Genomic DNA, 20,868 nt, shown 5'->3' with positions numbered 1-20,868 from the left:
TAAGTCACATTTACTATATCCCCAAAAGATGGAAGGATTCAGAAGTGCAAAAGTTCAACATGTTTGTCAGTCTTATTCTCAATGTTAAAGCAGCCTTTCATAGTTGGCTGCATTTCCATGTCAGCTGGCAAAATGCAGTGATTCTTTCTCTGCTGACTTCAAGTCTCTTGTGGCACAGCTACTTGGAAAGGCATGGATGAGTCAGGCAGATCCTTGTCCAATGCCCTCATTGTTCTTGTCAATGGTGCCCTCTCCAGTGCTTTCTCATCCATCCATGTCAGAGTAACTCTGGCTGAGGCACATATACAATAACATGTCCTACAATAACTTGCAGCAGTAATGTGACTCCACTCAGATTATGACATGAAGGTTATTGTAGCCCCTATATTTGAATTGTCTGATTTGTCATGAACAAGAGGAAGAAATCAGAAGATGAATAAAATATTGAGAGAAAAGTCACATTGTTATGCCATATCCCTCTGCTCAATTAATGCAAATAATATTTTAGTCTGAACTGGAGTGCATTTTAAATACCTCTATAAAATCATCCAAAAATCTCAGAAGTAAATGTTCCATGAGAGGAGAGAAACATTCGAAGAATTTTGCTAAAGTTTTGCATGGAAATATGGGAACTCGAGAAGGAGATAAACACAGCAACAAATGGTAAAGACATAAAACAGAAATAAATTGATCGGCTTTGTTAAAACTGTTCATATCCTTGATAATATTTCGGAAATAAATCCAATGTTGTGAAATTCATTGAGGGTGTGTTGATGGTATTTTGTTCGATGATTTTCAGAAACGATCTAATAAGTTCCACCAAGAGAGACATAATCAATTTGATTACACATGGCAAAAAAATGAAGTCAAAAATTGGACTGTGAACTCTTAATGCTTGAGGGACAATTTCCACATGCAACCTGTTTTCAGGAATTGTTGTTGTGCAAATTTATCACATTTCCTACAACTGCTTGGGCTTACATGGAAGTTGACAGAATTTTACAGCTGATTATTGCCACGGTTGTGACAGATATGTACTAAACTCAATGTTTCATGGTCCTCATTTGTTGTACTATTTTTAAAAGTTGGCGAAAGACAGGAAATATTATGGACCTCTCTTTTTCAGACACTGATACTATGACCAAAGTGTGTCAAAAATCCTGCTTTATTTTTAACAAGTGTCCCCATAATTCTGAACTTTACATGATGGGAAACAATGGAAAGACTCCTCTGTTTTTGATTAATGTTTCACTGGCTTATTGAGAAGGGAGTGAGAAACCCAAACTATTTTTAAAGCAAGCCTGATTGTTTCCTTCTTGGATCAGGCAGTTTGGAGGGCAGCAACAAGCCTTTCTCTGAAATCAGAGAAAAATAATCAATCAATCAGTCTTCATGGTGGTAGAACCAGCAGCATACTAGAACTTCAAGGGATTCAGGGGGCAGAGGTGAGTGCCATGGCCATCACTAAGGAGAAGGTGCTGGGAAAGCTGGAAGGTTAGAAGGTGGATAAATCAGCCACACCAGATGGACTACACCCCAGAGTTCTGAAGTGATAATTGAGGAGATTGTGGTGGCATTAATGGTGTGATCTTTTAGGAACCACTGGAGTCAGGAAGGATCCCAGAGGACTGGAAAATGGCTAATGAAACACCCCTATTTAAGAAGGGAGGGAGACAGACCATGAGAAACTATAGGTCAGTTAGCCTGATGTCAGTTGTTAGTAAGGGCGGCACGGTGGCACAGTGGTTAGCACTGCTGCCTCACAGCGCCAGAGACCCGGGTTCAATTCCCGCCTCAGGAGACTGACTGACTGTGTGGAGTTTGCACGTTCTCCCCGTGTCTGCGTGGGTTTCCTCCGGGTGCTCCGGTTTCCTCCCACAGTCCAAAGATGTGCAGGGCCAGGTGAATTGGCTATACAAAATTGCCCGTAGTGTTAGGTAAGGGGTAAATGTAGGGGTATGGGTGGGTTTCGCTTCGGCAGGTCGGTGTGGACTTGTTGGGCCGAAGGGCCTGTTTCCACACTGTAATGTAATGTAATCTAATCTAATCTAAGGTATTAGAGTCCATTGTTAAGGATGACAGTGCAAAGTACTTGGTAAAATTGGATCGAGTCAGCACAACTTTGACAAGGGAAGGCTTGGTAAAATTGGATTGAGTCAGCACAACTTTGACAAGGGAATTCTTTGAGGAGGTAACAAGCAAGTTGACATCATCTATTGGGATTTCCAGAAGGCATTCAGAAGCTACCACACAGGAAGCTATAAATAAGATAAGAGCCAATGAACTTGGGCAAGGTATTGGCATTGATAGTCTTCTGCCAGTCAGCCAATCCCCTAAGAGTGATGATAAAAGAATCTTTTTCAGGTTGGCTACTGGTCACTAATGGAATTCTACAGGTGTTGCTGTTGGGACCAGAACTATTCACATTATACATTAATGATGTGGATGAAGGAGCTGAGGGCAATGTTGCTACATTTGTAGATGACACAAAGATAGGTGGAGGGACAGGTTGTGTTGAGGAGGTGGGGAGGCTGCAGAATGACTTCGACAGGCTAGGAGAGTGAGCAAAGAAATGACAGATAAAACGCAATGTGGGAAAGTGTGAGGTTATGCATTTTGGTAGGAGGAATAGAGATGTAAAGTATTTTCTAAATGGGGAAAGGCTAGTTTAGGATTCTCTTAAAGTTAACATGGACATTCAGTTTGTGCTTAAGAAGCCAAATGCAATGTTCATATGCATTTCAAGAGGTCTACAATACAAGGGCAGAAATGTACTGCTGAGGCTGTATTGTCAGACAGCATTTGGAACATTGTGAGCAGTTTCGGGTTCCATATCTAAGGAAGGATGTGCTGGCCTTGGAGGAGACTCAAAGAATGACTCTGGGAATGAAGAACTTATCATATGAGCAGCGATTAAGGACTCCGGGATCTACTCGATGGAGTTTGAAATAATGAGGGAGATTCACAGAATACGGAGAGGCCTGGAAAGAGTGGAAATACAGAGGATGTTTGCACTAGTAGAGAGAATAGGACCCATGGTCACAGTGTCAGAGTGAAGGGACAATCTTTTAGAAGTGAGATAAGGAAAAGTTTCTTCAGCTTGAGGATAATGAATCTATGGAATTCATTGCTGCAGAAGGCTGTGGGAGCTGGATCATTGACTGTATTTAAGACAGAGATAGACTGGTTCCTGATGGATAAGAGGATCAAGGATTATGAGGAGAAGGCAGGAGAATGGGTTTGAGAATGATATCGACCATGATTGAATGGCAGAGCAGACTTGATGGGCTAATGCCTAATTCTGTTCCTTTACCTTATGTTATTATGGGGGAGGTTTTAGGTAATGAGATGCATGTAGTTCCAGCATTGGTGACCTCTCAACAGCCGGACTGACCCATAATAGAGTGGGGTATCCCAGAATAGAAGCAGTACAAGACTGTCACCAGCTCCCCATCCAGCATTGAGATCCTTGCCACCTCCAGAAACATATCCACATGAATTCAGCTTCCACTTTTGAGAGCATCAGCTAAATTGACACTCCAGTTCAGAACTGAGGGATCATTGTTGGAAATACAAATTGTTTGAATGAATGTTTAAACCAACCAGACTTGCCACTAAATTTTCAAGCAGATGCAAAATTGCCCTATGTTATAATATCAGCTGAGTGACAGAATTCACCTGGTATCCTGGCTAACATTTTTCCCTCCCCAGTTTTATCTCAATATTTCTTTCTGAATAATTGAGATTTCTTGAGACTCTGGGCATTAGGAAAACCGAGAAACCCCATGTCCTCCAAACAATACTGAAGACCCTCCCCTCCACCATATACACATTATAACATAAAATATGTCATACACTTTATGAAGTGAATTGCCCACAGTTTTTTTTTTGCAATACTGCAGGAATAATAAAACCCATCATATCAAAATGTATTTCACTGAAATTAAACTAAAGCCATTATATGCAACTTTTCTGAATTACAATAAGTTTTATCCAGGCCCCACATTTGAAAAAAGCTTCTGGGCAGAGAGTTCATCTGCCTCAGTGTTAGTCTAAGCTCAGAATCCACATGAGACTGATTCCTACCCTATCAGCAATGATTCAGTCTTTCAATACACTACCTGATAGGCACTTTAATCAGCTAAGCAGCATTGTGTCCACAGTCAGTTGATGAGCATTAAACTGATAAGAGCATCACGTACACTTACATATCTTTCTGTTGCACAGAAAAATCAGGCATCTCAAAGTTTAATTAAATCATTAGAAATACAAAGAAGCCAGAGGGTTTTAGTCAATTAAACAAATAGATTCCTGATCCAGTGCCTAACTAAGGAAGTAGCTACATGGCCACTATGGGGGGTGGGTGGTAAATGAATACTAGTCACAACTGGCTTACTAAGGTAAAAACAATGACTGCAGATGCTGGAAACCAGATTCTGGATTAGTGGTGCTGGAAGAGCACAGCAGTTCAGGCAGCATCCAAGGAGCTTCGAAATCGATGTTTCGGGAAGGGCTTTTGCCTGAAACGTCGATTTTGAAGCTCCTTGGATGCTGCCTGAACTGCTGTGCTCTTCCAGCACCACTAATCCACAACTGGCTCACTGTCTATACATGAGGTTATAAGACTCATTTTGTTGAGAAAACTGAAATAATTAGCATTTCTATTCAAATTTGTTAAAGATGAAATAAAAATATCAAGATGAGTAATTTAGTTTCTGAACAAGAACATTCCCCAACCTCCTCCTATCCCATGGTAGGTGTTAGCTCTGAAAGAGTCAATGCTGAAGTATGAATTATGCACCACCAAATGTGATGAAATCTAATGAACTTGAGTGGAGAACAGTTCCGGATTACAAAGAAGACCATAGAATCTCTCCAGTGTGGAAACAGGCTGTTTGGCCCAAAAAGCCCACACTGACTCTGCAAAGAGTAACCCACCCAGATCTATTTCCCTCCCCTATTATTTTACATTTTACTCCTGATTAATGCACTTAACGTATACATCTCTGAACGCTATGGGCAATCTAGCATGGCCCTAACGTGCACATCTTTGGACAGTGGGAGGAAACCCATGGAGACACAGGGAGAATGTGCAAACTCCAGAGTTGCCAGAGATTGGAATTGAACCCAGGTCCCTAGTGCTGTGAGGCAGCAATGCTAATCACTGAGCCACCATGCCATCTCCCAAGATGGCCCCATCATCTAGATCTCCCTCACAGTGTTCAATCCAATGTGCAGAATCTCTCCAGCCCCTGAACAACATGGGCAATGGTGAGTAAGATTTGGGAGAACAAATAGTTCCATTTTCTGATTAAGTATTGAATGGCAACATGAGGTTCTCTCTAGTGAGCAGTGAGGGGCCTATTTGCATGCATTAGCATGCATTAACAGCCTCATTAAAAAGCAAACTCAAGCTCATTGATATGAGGTTTCCCATTCTCCAACACCTGCCGAGTAGACAGTAGTAATCGTAGACATAAACGTTGCTACAGTTATCTGGTGATTCCAGCTCACTGTTTGTTATTCCAACTCCCCAATAGTAGCTACAAGAGCAGGTTAGAGACTAGGAATGCTACAACAAGCAATTCCCCTCCTGATTCCCCAGAGCCTCTCCATCATCTGCAAGGCACAAGTCAAGAGTGTGACCAGTTGCCTGGATGAGTGCAAATCCAACAACATTAAAAAAGCTTGTCACCATCCAGGATAAGGTGAAAGTGAGGACTGCAGATGCTGGAGATCAGAGTCAAGATTAGAGTGGTGCTGGAAAAGCACAGCAGGTCAGGCAGTATCCGAGGAGCAGGAAAATCGACATTTCAGGCAAATGCCATTCCTGATGAAGAGCTTTTGCCTGAAATGTCGATTTTCCTGCTCCTCGTGTGCTGCCTGACCTGCTGTGCTTTTCCAGCACCACTCTAATCTTGACCATCCAGGACAAAGCAGTCCACTACATCCACAGGCATCCACTCCCTCCGCCACCAGCACTCAGTAGCATCAGTGTGTACTATTCACAAGATCCATTGCATAAATCCACCAAAGTTGTCAAGACCGCACCTTCTAAAAGTGCAACCACTTCCATCTAAAAGGACAAGGGCAGCCATCTCAAGTTTGCCTGATCAGCCATTCACCATCCCGACTTGAAATAAATGCATATTCCTTTCACTATCATTGGGTCAAAATCCCGCAGTTCCTTCCCTAATGCTATTGTATGGTCTGTGTAAACCACATAGATGGCAGTTGTTCAAGAAAGAAGCTTACCTTGATAAATGCTGGCCCAGCCAGTTATGTCTACATCCAGGCATGAACAAAAAAGAAACTCATATCAGCTCCAATGGTGAGAGTTAAGCTCACATCTCTAGAGCATTAGCCTGGGCCTCTGGTTTGCTAATCAAGCAACATATAATTCTATTGGATTGAAGCACAATCAGGAAACAAATTCCACTTCAGGCTGCAGAACTATATCAAAACCAAACCCATCATCAGAATGGCAATAAGTATCTTCAGCACTAACAGAATTTAAATTCATAAAAGTAACTGTGAGAGATAGAACTATACAGAATTCACTACTAATGCTCACAAGATTGGAATTTTTTGTTGGTAATTCCTGGTGACAAACTTTACTCCTAATATTGCCAGTTTAATTCCTGTATCATATGCAAAATTATTGCTGTTTGGATCATTTTGCAAATGAATCAATTTGGATGCAAGGGTCTTACATACCCTTCAGTTGAAGCAGTTCTGCATGAGATAAGGCTGATCATTATGTTAGCTGAACATTCTATCCTTGTGAGTGACGACACAGTCTATATCAGCTAAATTGTCTTATCAAATGTTTCTGCCTCTGTAATCCTGATTAATGCCCTGGCACCTTTTGTTAATTCTATCCTGGTCAGCATCTAGCTCTTGTGTCGCTGTGATGTATGTGTCAACATAACCACTGTTGTGTAAACTGATCTGCTTCGATCCTGCATGCATGCCACACTCACTATATGTGTCTATGTTGGAGTATAGCAAAGGCACTCTTTGCAACTAACTTTAGTCAGATGGCAGATGCCAGCCACACCCTTAAAAATCACAAGTCACATGGTTCAGTGGAAATCATCAGTTAATTCTATTGACGCTGTAACGTGGTTATTTCAGAAGCGTTACATTTAGTAATTCAAAATTATTACTTTAATTTGTTGACAACTGAAATCACTAAAATTGATGACTGGAGTAATTCACAATCTGGAGTAATTCTATATTAAATGGACATAATATAGAATTTATTTGTGCTGAGTGCTCGGTTGAGGATGGAGGTGTGGTTATAGTCAATATCTGTGAATAGATATTTTCTTACTGGCTTGCTTTTAACTTTTGAGAAACTGGCTCCCATCCAGCAGGCTTGCCAATGTAAAGGGAGTGACAGCATGCGGATTTTGAGTGAGCTCAATGCAGACCTTGAGTGGGTCTAGCGTAGATTTATTAGATTTCTTAAATGCGGAAACAGACCCTTCGGCCCAACAAGGCCACACCGACCCTCCAAAGAATAACCCATCCAGACCCATTTCCCTCTGACTAATGCACCTAATACCTTATGGGAAATTTAGCATGGCCAATTCACCTGACCTGCATATTTTTGGATTGTGGGAGGAAACCGAAGTATCTGGAGGAAATCCACGCAGACACAAGGAGAATGTGCAAACTCCACACAGACAATCGCCCAAGGCTGGAATCGAACCTGGGTCCCTGGCAGTGTGAGGCAGCAGTGCTAACCACTGAGCCATCATGACGCCCAGCATAGAGGAGAGTGAGCCCAACTTGGATCTTGATTAAGCCCAGTGTGGAGGAGACCGGGGCCCTACGGAGTTGGCAGCTGCTACATTGGTGAAGGTGATGTCAGCGAGATAGCCCCAGTAGTGAGACACATCCCAGTAGTGTCGGAGGATCGGTGACTGATTAAGTCTGGCACTGGCAGCAGCGAAGTAACAGAAGGGCATTACAGTGACTTTGACAAGGTGGGCCCAGTCCAGAAATGCAACTCCAGAACTAGTTGGTCCAATACAGGTATCAGCAAGGCTGGGGCGGAGAATTATTAGCTCAGTGGTGAAAGATAGCACCTGAGGTAGTGATGGTAGTGCTTGGCTGGATTTGGTGTTGACGGGGTGAAAACGGTCGAAAGCAGTGCAGACATTATTGACAGCGATTAGCTGACTTAGGACCGATGGACTGTTTAAGCTATACCTTTCTTTCATTTTCCTTATTTGTAAGTTATCCGAAATGGTGCCGAATCATGTTGACAAATTAAAACTTTTTACTGCATTTTATTGCACTCTTACTGTAAAATACACGTGAAAATAAGCCATTCATTCGTTCACTAATCCTTTTGCAACTGTGAGCAGTGCTTAACCATCACTTCAATTTTGTTTGAGTGCGATACTAGCAGCAGCTCCCAAACCAAGGGTCTTCTGCTGCAGGCTCAATCCAAAAGAAATTCTGCTGGAATTCATTAAATCTAGCAACCACAAAGTCTGAATGAAAATAAGTAAACCAGTGGGCCATTCTTACTAAATGCCAGCTACATAAGTCATATGCTTTGGGAGCTGGTGGCATTGGAAGTCTTATCATCTGAAGTTTTATATTGGAAGTTGTTTATCTCCAGAATGGTTAGGATCGATGTATTTATTTTATTTATCTGACAAGGTACATAACCTATCAACAGCTCAAAATGGATTAATTCAATTCAGGAAGCTCCTAGAATGATTGGACTGAGGGGACTTGGGGCAGGGGGAAGGGAGGGATGTTAGTTTACATTCTTGAAACTGAGTGGGATTATTCCAAAGGGAGAAACCTGAATGGTCCAGTAGGAAACCTATAAGTAACCAGATTGACATATACTGGTGTCGACTGGAGCATGGTGGTTTTGAGCTGGTCAGATTTAGATTTTCACTGGAAGCAACACCACATTAGTGTTGATAACAGAATTCACTGTTAGTCACTTCAAGTTGGACATGACCAACCCTTTTGTCCCCCTGATCACTCACTCAGGATTCCTCCCCATCTGCACAGCGGTAAGAACTAAATCAAGGACCACCATCACCTGTAAAACCAGCCTCTATTATTCCGGGAGGAAAACAACCTCCAATTGGGCAGAAAGGCTCAGCATGGGTGCTGGGCAATCTGACATTCAGTTCCTCACTTCTTCTGCGGAGAATGTCCTGACTCTGATCGCTCTGAGCCTCTAAAAGACAGTGTCCACGACCCTGGACTGGTATCAGAGGTTGCTCTAAACTTGCTAAACTGGAAGTCCTTGACCAAAGACTATTTACTTTTACTGAGGCCTGCTGACAACCATAACCAGCTTCCAGGATTTGTGTCTGTGCTAAACAGTAAGGCAATTCAGAAGTGAAATGAGGTTCATATCTCTAACTGAGGGGGCAATATACAAAAAGACAAAGCAAGGCATTGCAAGGCAGAGATGCTGTGATGATCCAGGGAGGTTCAGTGTGAACATGCACTAAGACAGCATCTGAACACAGGTCAGAGATACAGCCTGCTCCTGCCCATAAACTAGGTGCATTTCGCCAAGTGTCCCAGCTGCTATATTACAAGGATAATTGCTGGTGCCACATTGATTGGCAGAAGCATCCTGTATGTGGATTGGAGATGTGCCATGAGGGGTCCATAGAGGCTGGCACATGTCAGATGCCAATGTTGGTGGATGTGGAGTATGTGTGTATGGTGTCCACAAAGTGTGCCCTGAAATGTTGATGCCTGATGTCCAACATGAAGGTCGTTCAGCGAAAGTAGCGAGCTGAATCTGCCAACTACCTGCCCTGATTTCCACATTGAGCTTTCTTGATGTCTAACTTGTTCAGTGAGTTGGTGAGGTAATAACTTGAATATCAATAGGACAAATTTGGTCAACAATGATGCTCAAACAAGCTTTATTCGCCAACAATTGGCAACTCATGTTACATTGGGAGAACGTAATCAGACCACTTATCAAAAAGGCAAAGGTTGTAGCAAAACACTCCTGATATTGAGATAGACCTCACTAGAATAGTCATCTGATTTTGCCACAAATATCACCACAGCCTACATGATTCAGACCCTCGAGTGAATCTGCCCGAGAATGCTTATTTGACGTGCCTTGATTGTTGCTGTTCATGCCAACTTATTACAATAGAATATGGCTTTCCAGTCCTTAAAGGAGCATATTACTCTTAGAAATATGATATGTTCAATTCTGCTTTCAAATGATTCTCTTTCCTATAGATAATTGAAGGCTTAAGTTGATTCGGAATTTGGACATGACCGCAAAATGACCGAGAGGCAACTGTGATGAATTACACCATTGAATGAGTGACTTCATCTTTTTATTCTGACCACAGCATTTTGAGTTTAATGTGCACTGATTATCCATATAAATCAATTTGTGAAATTAGACAGCTTTGGTTAAAATTAAATTAGATAACATTGAATAAAGTTGAAATATTAACCCAGCTGTTTCATTTTCATTACATTTTATAATTTTCGTATCGGCACATTTTGCTTTGACAACAGTGGAAGCTTAAATTGCACATTGCAATATTCATTCAAAAAAAACGGAAACTACATCAGCAAGTTTAGAAGTATAGAGACATAGAATATAGGATCAGGCCTTTCAATCATTTGAGCCTACCCTGCTATTTAATATGATCATGGCTGATTATCCAACTCCGTAACCTGTTTCTACTTACTACCAAGAGAGTTAAAAATCACACGACACCAGGTTATAGTCCAACAGGTTTATTTGGAAGTACACGTTTTGGAGAGCTGCTCCTTTGTCAGGTAGCTACTATCACACACAGTTACTGTATTGCCCTTGATACAAGTACATTCAATTTCCTGACTGTAACCACATTTACATTACCATCACTGGTGCTGAGAAATGAATTTCTGCAAATGATTGCTGCCCCTTACTGTTCCTCAGCTCCACCCAAATAGAATCTGAATTTTGAAGTCTAGATTTAATTGGTTGTCTCACTAATGCACTGACTGCATCCTTCCTTCGCAATATAATTTGATCTTGTTTAGCTTTTGCCTATCCTGCCTAAATCCCGACAACACTTGAATATTCACTCACCACTTGTGGTCATTCTGCAGTCACATCTCCATAATGACAGCTTGGTCATATCTGTTCACTTCATTCCATCTTCCTTGCTGTGAGTGCAATGGGTCTTTCAGTGATAGTGGAGCTTTGAGGGATAGATAGAGGTTATAGAGATAGGGAGGCTAGCTGTCTGATGAAGGAGCAGTGTTCCAAAAGCTTGTACTTCCAAACAAACCTGTTGGACTGTAACCTGGTGTTGTGTGATTTTTAACTTGGTCCACCCCAGTCCAACACCAGCACATCCACATCATTTCTACCTGTAGACTTTGATTCCCTTAACCTTCAGAACTATATCTATCATCTTCTTGAAAACATTTAATGTCTTGGCTTCAACCACTTTGTGTGGCAATGAGTTCCACAGGGTTAACAACTTCTGAGTGAAGAAATTTCCCCTCATCTCATTCCTACTCCATATCTTTAAACTGTGACAGTCCGGTTCTGCACCCCACAAGTCATCATGAACATCCTTCCTGTCTTTACCCTGTCTAGTTCTGTTAGAATTTTATGGGCTTCTCTGAGATTTCCCTCACTCTTCTAAACTCCAGTGAATAAAATTCCAACTGATCTATTCTCTCTTCGTACATCAGTTCTGCCAACACAGGAATACACCCCAGATCTGGTCTCACCAAGGCCTTACATAATCACAGCAAGTTTAAGTCTTCCCAGATAGTGACTGTAAAGAAGGAACACTGAAAATTCATTCCGATGTCTTATGTAGTGTTTCTAAGAGGTAGTAACAAAAGAAATTTCACCTCCTTTATATAAAACAAGAACATAATACTGGGAATGGACATTAAAAACTGTGATGTGTGATTTGCCTTTAGCAGGGCATTTATACCTGATGCAGCAATGTTTACGTTAATTTCCACAATATAAGAACTAGATATCGGTAACATGGTATTGAAAGATTCAACAGACTGTTGTTATGGCTCCTAACTTATATAAATATTATAGTCACCAGCACTTGAGTATCAGAGTCATAAGGTAAAAATAATGACAGCAGATGCTGGAAACCAGATTCTGGATTAGTGGTGCTGGAAGAGCACCGCAGTTCAGGCAGCATCCGAGGAGCAGTAAAATACAGTATGATGAAGGGCTTTTGCCCGAAATGTCGATTTTACTGCTCCTCGGATGCTGCCTGAACTGCTGTGCTCTTCCAGCACCACTAATCCAGTATCAGAGTCATAGGATGTCCACAGCACAGAAAAAGACCTTTCTGCCAATCGTGTGCATGTAGGTCAAAAATAACCACCTGTCAGAGGTGTGGTATCACATGCCCCCACAGCCTCACACAGCTGTTCCCTCCGTCACCACTGCAGAAGTCAGATCGGTCTTCCTGGGAATCAAGCCAAGGAAAGCAATGGGTCCAGACAGAGTCCCTCACTGAGCACTTAGATCCAGTGCAGATTCGCTGGTGGAGCTATTCATTGACATCTTCAATCCCTCCCTCCAACAAGTCAAAGACCCCACCTGCTTTAAGACTACCATCATCCCATTACCTAAGAAAACACATGCAACGTGCCATAAAGACTACCGCCCACTGAGTTTGACCTCCATAATCATGAAGTGCTTCAAGAGGCCGGTAATGGTCCATGTCAACTCTAGTCTCCCAGCCTGCCTCAATCCCTACAATTTGCCTACAATGGACACCATTTCCCTAGACCTGCACTCACCCCTGGAACATCTGGACAACAAGAACACCTACGTCAAACTCCTGCTCATTGACTACAGCATCACGTTCAACACCATAACCACTCCAGACTGACCTCGAAACACCGAGACCTAGGTGTCGGCTCCGCCCTCTGCAACTGGATGCATAGCTTCCTGACCTATAGACCGCAATCAGTGAAGATTAAATAACTGCACCTCCTCCACAATAACCCTGAGCAGCTCCCAAGGATGCACCCTCAGTCCTCTACTGTACTCCCTGTACACTCATGACTGCGTTGCTAAATTTTGAATGAACACCATCTACATGTTTGCTGATGACACCACCACGGTAAGATGTGTCAGAATACAGAAAGAAGATAGAGGGCTTAGTATTGGGGTGCAATGATAACAACCTCTCTCTCAATGTCAGCAAAATGAAAGAACTGATCATTGACTTCAGAAAGAAAGGAGGAGAACATGCCTCATCTTCGTCAATGGAGCCGAGGTGGAGAGGGTTTAGGAGCATTTAGTCCCTAGGAGTGATGATAACCAACAAACTGTCCTGGAATTTGCACGTAGATTCAAGACAATAATACCTCTTCTTCCTCAGGTGGCTCAGAAAGTTTGGCCATAAGGACCCCCACCAACTTTTACAGATGCACCATAGCATACTATCAAGTGCATACTGGCCTGGTACAGCAACTGCTCAGCTCAGGACCATAAGAAACTACAGAAGGTTGTGTGCACAGCCCAGACCATCACAGAAGCCAACTGCCCATCCATGGGCTCCATTTACACTTATTGTTGCTGCGGAAAGGCTGCCAACATCATCAAAGACCCATCCCGCCCTGGTAATGCTCTTCTATAACCTTTTCCATCAAGCAGAAGATATAGACGCTTGAACACACACACACACACACACACATGTTCAAGAACAGTTTCTTCCCTGCTGTTATTAGACTGATGGATAGACACTTTAACTTCAAATAATGTTGATCTTGCTAATGTTGTCTTGCCTAGTGCACGCCCTGTGTAGTATAACCTGGAAACCTCTGTCCAAGTTTACTTTCACCCTCTGAACTGTAGATTAGATTAGATTACTTACAGTGTGGAAAACAGGCCCTTCGGCCCAACAAGTCCACACCGACCCGCCGAAGCGCAACCCACCCATACCCCTACATCTACCCCTTACCTAACACTACTGGCAATTTAGCATGGCCAATTCACCTGACCTGCACATCTTTGGACTGTGGGAGGAAACCGGAGCACCCGGAGAAAACCCACACAGACACGGGGAGAATGTGCAAACTCCACACAGTCAGTCAGTCTCCTGAAGCGGGAATTGAACCCGGGTCTCTGGCGCTGTGAGGCAGCAGTGCTAACCACTGTGCCACCGTGCCGCCCACCATGTCCTTGCTTACTATGATCTGCCTATACTGCTCGTAAACAAAGCTTTTCACTATACTGAGGTACATGTGACAATAAATCAAATCAAATCAAATAACTATTCTAATCTCATTTTCCAACACTTGGCCCATAGCATTGTATGCTTTTGCCTCACAAGTGCAGAAGTAAATACTTTTTAAAAGTTATGATGGTTTTGGAGTGTTTGGGCTAATATCAAGCTACTTGTTTACAGAGAGGACCACGTTTTCATCAATGCGTCATACTTCAGTTAAGAGAGAGCCTGAAATCAGGCAAAATGCGATGATACAGTGGTGACATCCTGAACTTATCTCTTAAATGTACACTGCTTACACTAAGGCAAACATTTTTGATGAATAATTTAGTCAGTGTGAACTCCAGAACTAGCATTATAGATCTAGATCAGTTTGAAGACAGATTTCTGTTCCCAAATGATCCTGGATTCTCATATGGCTTCTCATCGCTCACAAGAGAACACATGGATCAGATACAGTGGAGAGCATACATACTGTGATGCAGAGATAACACAATTACGAGTTAGTCTAGATGAGCCAATGGGTGCAGTATTGTTTGTCAGTCTCTATTAACTTTGTGATTCCACGTCAGTTGATATAATTAAAGTCTCACACAAAACATTAACTCAGACTCTCAGACCACACCAACAAGCATTCATCTTTTAGTATTAAGACAAAAAATGCCAGAAACACTCAGCAGGACTGGCAGCTCTCATGGAGAGAGGAACAGAGTTCACATTTCAAGTGTTGAACCTTTCATCATCAGTTCTGATATGAATATGCATGTGTGCATGCCCAGTTTATGGCATTTTCAATTTTGTTGGCAATGCGGATTCATCGCTGGAAGTTGGTGACAAACTGAGTGTAAATATAATGATATGCATTGCATAACATGCCATACACTAATATGTGACCTGTGACCTTTACTTAATCAGTGAAAGGCTCTGCAGTGAAATGTTAGATTAAGTTGTACAAATAATGTAAATATTTCTAACCAACCAGTATCAACAGAATCAACAAGGAAGTCAAAGTTTACAGAGGTCAGGCAGGAAAGTAGGGTTAAGACTACGATCAGATTGGCCTTGGTCTTAATGAATGCACTCCGCCTGCTACTATGTTCCAACGACCTGCTATTATGTTCCTTAGTATTTCCAGGAGCGATCAGACCAGGATCAACAAGCACATTGCTGTTCACATTGCTGCACTGTTCCTTGTTTAATGCTCAAACATAAGACTAAGATCACCTAAATACCAGAGAGATTTTTATTGAAAGAAAAGAGTTGACAGGATTGTTATCTTCTGTATTTAGAACGATATTTCAGATCATTAGGCAATAGCCTATGCATTCTAATGATTCACTGATGTGCTGCCTGGTGTGAGAAATTAAGCATACTTGAAAAATATGTCTGAGACTTATAAAAGTACAAACTGCTTTTATGAGATGAGATTTTAGGATTTTATGGAGATGTTTAAAATTGTAACAGCATGAGACATTCGGGCAAGAACTATTTTCATCAGTTGAGGGGAGGGATGTGGAGATGTGGGGAAAAGATTAGGAGTCTGTTTTATGAGGAAATAATAAGCAGGTTAGGCATATAAATGGTACAGTGTAGATGGGTGGGAGGTAATGTTAATGAAATATATATGATTCTGAAGGGACTTAACATTATGAATGTTGCTCAATGCTGGAATCTTCTGTTCCCAGAAGTGGTAGACCTGGAGACAGGAAGGCAACTTAATCAGATGAATTCTGAAGAGTCACTGGATCCATAATGTTAGCTCTGTTTTCTCTCCATGGATGCTGCCAGACCTGTTGGGCTTTCCCAGCAATTTTAATTTATAGAGGCATAGATTCAGAGAGATGTACAGCATAGAAATAGACCCTTTGGTCCAATTTGTTCGTGCCGACCAAATACCCTAACTTAATCTAGCCCCATTTGCCAGCACTTTGCCTATATCCCTCTAAACCCTTCCTATTCATATACCTATCCAGACGCTTTTTAAATGTTGAAATTGTACCAGCCTCCACCACTTCCTTGGGCAGCTCATTCCATACACGTACCACCCACTGTGTGAAAAGGTTGCCCCTTGGATCTCTTTTAAATTTTTCCTGTCTCAGCCTAAACCTATGCCGTTTAGTTCTGGCCTCCCCACCCCAGGGAAAAGACCTGTGTTGTTGTTCATCAGGTGAGGTGTTGGAGACCCGAACCTTTCTGATACAAACTGAATTAAATTCCAGACAGGAAGGCCAAATTTTCAAATTCCCTTCCTTCTGCCATTTGAGGCTCTTCAATAAATTATTCACACCTTGCATGGGCTGCAATTATCTCAATTTCCGGGGAAGGTATGGGAGAGTCGGTCTTTCTAACTCATAAGCCAATGTTGACAGACTGTCAGTATGAAGAAATATCAGGAGTAGGGATAGATTCTGTCTCTCAATCTGCACTAAAGGCACTATGGCTACCGGAAGCCAGTTCCTTATACTTGCTTCTGACATGTCATCCTCAGCAGAATGCTAGTCTCAGAAATCCATTTAACCCTTTACCTATCAAGAAGCTAACCTGAAAGCTTGGTTAGTTTGTGGTAGTAGTCACAGCCCTCTCACTGGTGCTACTTTTCAGGGTCAAGAGTTTGCTCAGCAGCACTACCTAGTGGCTGCTGTCAGAAATACACCCATCTGAGATCCAGAGGGGTGCAGACCAGAGGTTACTGATAATGGGAGAGATTTTGCAAGGTGGGGGTCTGTGGAATGGATAAATGGGGGTTATTAGCAAGGATTTGGATTCTTGGCATCACCCCACTTTCCTCATGCTAAAGCCCTGAATCAGACATTGAATAATATTGATATGGAACAGCACCAGGAGACCAGAACCCTGCACAATTTTGCATGTCATGCTCCTCACATGATGTCAGGCCTGCCTGACATTCAATTAATACCAGCAGCAGCAAGGAAAGGTCCTTAATTGGGCATTAATTGCTCAAATAATTTTGATTACGTTGCTATTTATGGAACTTTACATTGAGCATATTGCCTCAAAAACAACAGTGAACACATTTAAAAATTAATAGATTGCTTGTGAAATACTTTCTGGCATTAGCTTACAGTCTAGCAGAGCTGATTTTTCATTATCAGGATTGCACTAATTGAGGAACTGTTTCGTGAGGATGCTGCAATTGGTTCACTTTCCTATTTGATTGTGGGTATCCTATGTAAACACTGCTGGTGAAAATTCTCCAACACCTTCTGGTGCTTTTATTTGGTGAGTCAAGTCTAATTGTCTTCTTTCGTTCACACTAAAAGCTTTACTACCTCCCTTTTTTCCTCATTCCAATCATCCCTTCTTTCCTTCCTATCTTTTCCTTTTTTCTTCTTTTCCTTCTTAATTCTTTCCTTCTTTTCTTTCTTATTTCTTTCCATTCTTTCCTGACTTTTGATATTAAGAAGGCAGTCATGATAATACAGCAAATATAAAAAGCTAATACAGTATTTTCCTGAATGAACACAAGGTGCCTTAAAGTGAATGACTGTCAAAAACACTTGACTTGTCTTGTGGATTTAACTTGATCAGCCACATGGAATTACCTGACTGTCCTTAATGCAAGAAGCATCATAAAAGATATTTGAAATTTAGTGAGAATAGTCACAAAAGTAAACAGAAATTCATTTGCAATGGTTTCCCTGAAATTAACATTAGCACTTACCTAGCTAGTGAATTTGACTTCAAATACCAACCTCTTCACTCACAAAAGAAAAACTTCAAGCAGCAACAAGTCTGAATGATGCGAGAGACAGATTTTACTTTCATCTTTGTGTTTTCATATTTACCTACTTCTATTCTTTGTATGTGCATTTTTAGCTCTTAACTTTAACCCTTGTATTTGAATAGCGACAACAGTATTTTTGTAATAAAATTACCTTTATCTTCTTTATGATTGAAGTTTTGCTGTCGCCTGCTGATTCTTTCTAATTAGATTACTCCCCAAACAAAAGAGGGCAACTTACATATTTTCAGAATCCTGACCGATGGGAATATTGGACAAGTCTGATCCCAGAATCAAAACCTGGTTTCACATCAAGTTTTCTAATTGGTTACTGTGTTGCTTCATCCCCGAAACACCTTCACACAGAGCGGCAGATGATCTTTAACAACCAGACAAAAATTAATTACACAAGAAACAAAGGTGTCATAGAGTCATAGAGATGTACAACATGGAAACAGATACTTTAATCCAACTCGTTCATGCCAACTGGATATCCTGGATTAATTTAGTCCCATTTGCCAGCACTTGGCCAACATCCCTCTAAACCTTCCTATTTATATATCCATCCAGATGTCTTTAAAGGTTGTAATTGTACTGGTCTCCACCACTTCCTCTGGCAGCACATTCCATACACGCACCACCCTTTGCGTGAAAAGATTGCCCCTTTGGTCCCTTTTAAATCTTCCCCCTCTTATCCTAAACCTATGCCCTCTACTTCTGGACTCCCCTACCCCCAGGAAAAGACCTTGCCTATTTATCCTATCCATGCCAGTCATGATTTTATAAACCTCTCCAATATCACCGCTCAGCCTCTGACACTCCAGGGAAAACAGCGCCAGCCTATTAGGCCTCTTCCCTATAGCTCAAACCGTCCAACCCCGGCAACATCCTTGAAAATCTTTTCTGATCCATTTCAAGTTTCACAACATCCTTCCGATAGGAGGGAGACCAGAACTCCATACAATATTCCAAAAGTGGCCTAACCAGAGATAAGATAATTAGAAAATCTTAGCACAAGCTGCTAAACTAAGTTTCAACCTGTTGTCCAACACCATTCCTTTGACAGATACACAATTCCATAGAAGTGATACTGTTCCTTCAACTCATTGCATTTTATCTGATTCTTCCCAGTTTTTTTTTCCTTGGATTGCTGAAATAGTTTCATAATTCCTTTCTAAGGCTACTGATATGAAACTTCTATAATTCAGATGGCCTAACCTTGCTCAGTTCTAACACCTTGAAGACCTCTGCATAAGCTTTGCCACTTGGAAACAGAATAAACCATCAACGTTTTGGCTAGAATGGCTGAGTCCTCTGAACTAAAATTTGATTCTCTTGCTAGGAGGAAGCTATTCTTCCCTCTGAACTTAAATCCTGATTCTGCTGAACTGAAGTTATAAGTTAGATTAATGGCGTGTGGTATGTTTATAAACTCAGCTGGATAACTAGTCCACCCAGCAACATCACAGGCATCCTGCCAGGCACTTGATTGAAGTCACATGCTGTTCCAAACGACTTTCTGACCTTTTAAATAACAAACCTCCACAGCACTGACCAAAGTCTATCTGATATGATTTTAAAATCCAATTTTGCTGCAATTCTGGAGGACGAAGCTTAGGAGGTCATAATGGTCTATTACCCTGGGTGATCCACAACTCGAAGTTTACAGCTGTTCTTTTTCCAGTTAGTCTCAATACCAAAGAAAATCATTAAACTAGCATTTGCACAAGCATGTTGCTATAACAAGATGAGGAGTGAATCAGCTCCCAAGTTTTCAGCCACCTTAAGGCATAAGCTCTTTTTCCTGTGGATTATACCTTTTTTCAATTAAAATGTAATTTTCTGATTTTTACTGTGAGTGATAAGGGGGCACAAATATGTTTTATTGTGCTTATAAAAGAGCAATTTTATTAATGCTTAGTCAAAGCAAATTAATGAAGACAAAGCAACAAACATTTGGCCTCCAGTGTAGTCACTTGAGGACATGCAGACACGTTACAAGGGAATTGTGTCCAGTATAAAGTAAGATTTTTAAAAAATACAGTTGAGTAATTTGGTGTTATTCAGAAGTAAGGCTTTAACCTGAGACCACCGTTGTTTAGTTGTCTTTTAGGACCATCAGCAGCAGCAACAAATATAATAGTTAGATTGCTGATTCTTGGTTCTCTCATGTTTTCTGTTCCCAATCTGTGCTATCACTGGGTGCTTTTCCTCTTTGAGAGAGGGAGAAATAAATGTTTTGGCCTGTATTCAGTTCTGCATCCTTCACTGCATCTCCTCTACCCTGACAACAAGGAACTCCTTTCAACAGCAGCTGGTTGGATATTTCCTGTCTGCTGAAGTTTATGTTGTTCTGGTTTGGTAAACGTGGGCAATATTTCATCTCCAACCTGTGAAGATTCTCATAATGTTGCAACTCAAAGAGGAGTTGAGGGTCTTTTTATACCTGCTGACTGGTTTCAATGCTCTGAGGTGGAAAAAACAATGATTAATTTCAGCCCAAACAATCCACAATATTTCAGGGAACAAGGGCAACCTATGTGATTAGGTGATGCCTGTGCCAACTTTTAGTCAATGGTTTTGATGATTTTTAAAAAGCATTTCTGTCCATGAAAGTCCTAGATATTTAATATGAAGGTAGTATTCCAAGACCAATAGTCGATATTTTGTCTGATTATGACATTCACTTTCACTGTACTTCACTAATGAGGTTGAAACAAGTTTTTAATTTCAGATTTCCAGCATTCACTATATTTTGCTTAAATATATATGGTCCTTACATAAATGATTTCCAATTATAATAAGAATCCACTATATAGTTACCTGCTTAAAGGAACTCTTTGCAAGGGCAGATGTGTTCTTATATTTTTAATGTCTCTTGATGAA

This window comes from Chiloscyllium plagiosum, unplaced genomic scaffold (assembly GCF_037043375.1).
Source record: "Chiloscyllium plagiosum isolate Xiang-an unplaced genomic scaffold, Cpla_swu_hap1 HiC_scaffold_8, whole genome shotgun sequence".
NCBI classification, from domain to species: Eukaryota; Metazoa; Chordata; class Chondrichthyes; order Orectolobiformes; family Hemiscylliidae; genus Chiloscyllium; species Chiloscyllium plagiosum.
This window is presented reverse-complemented; position numbering follows the sequence as displayed.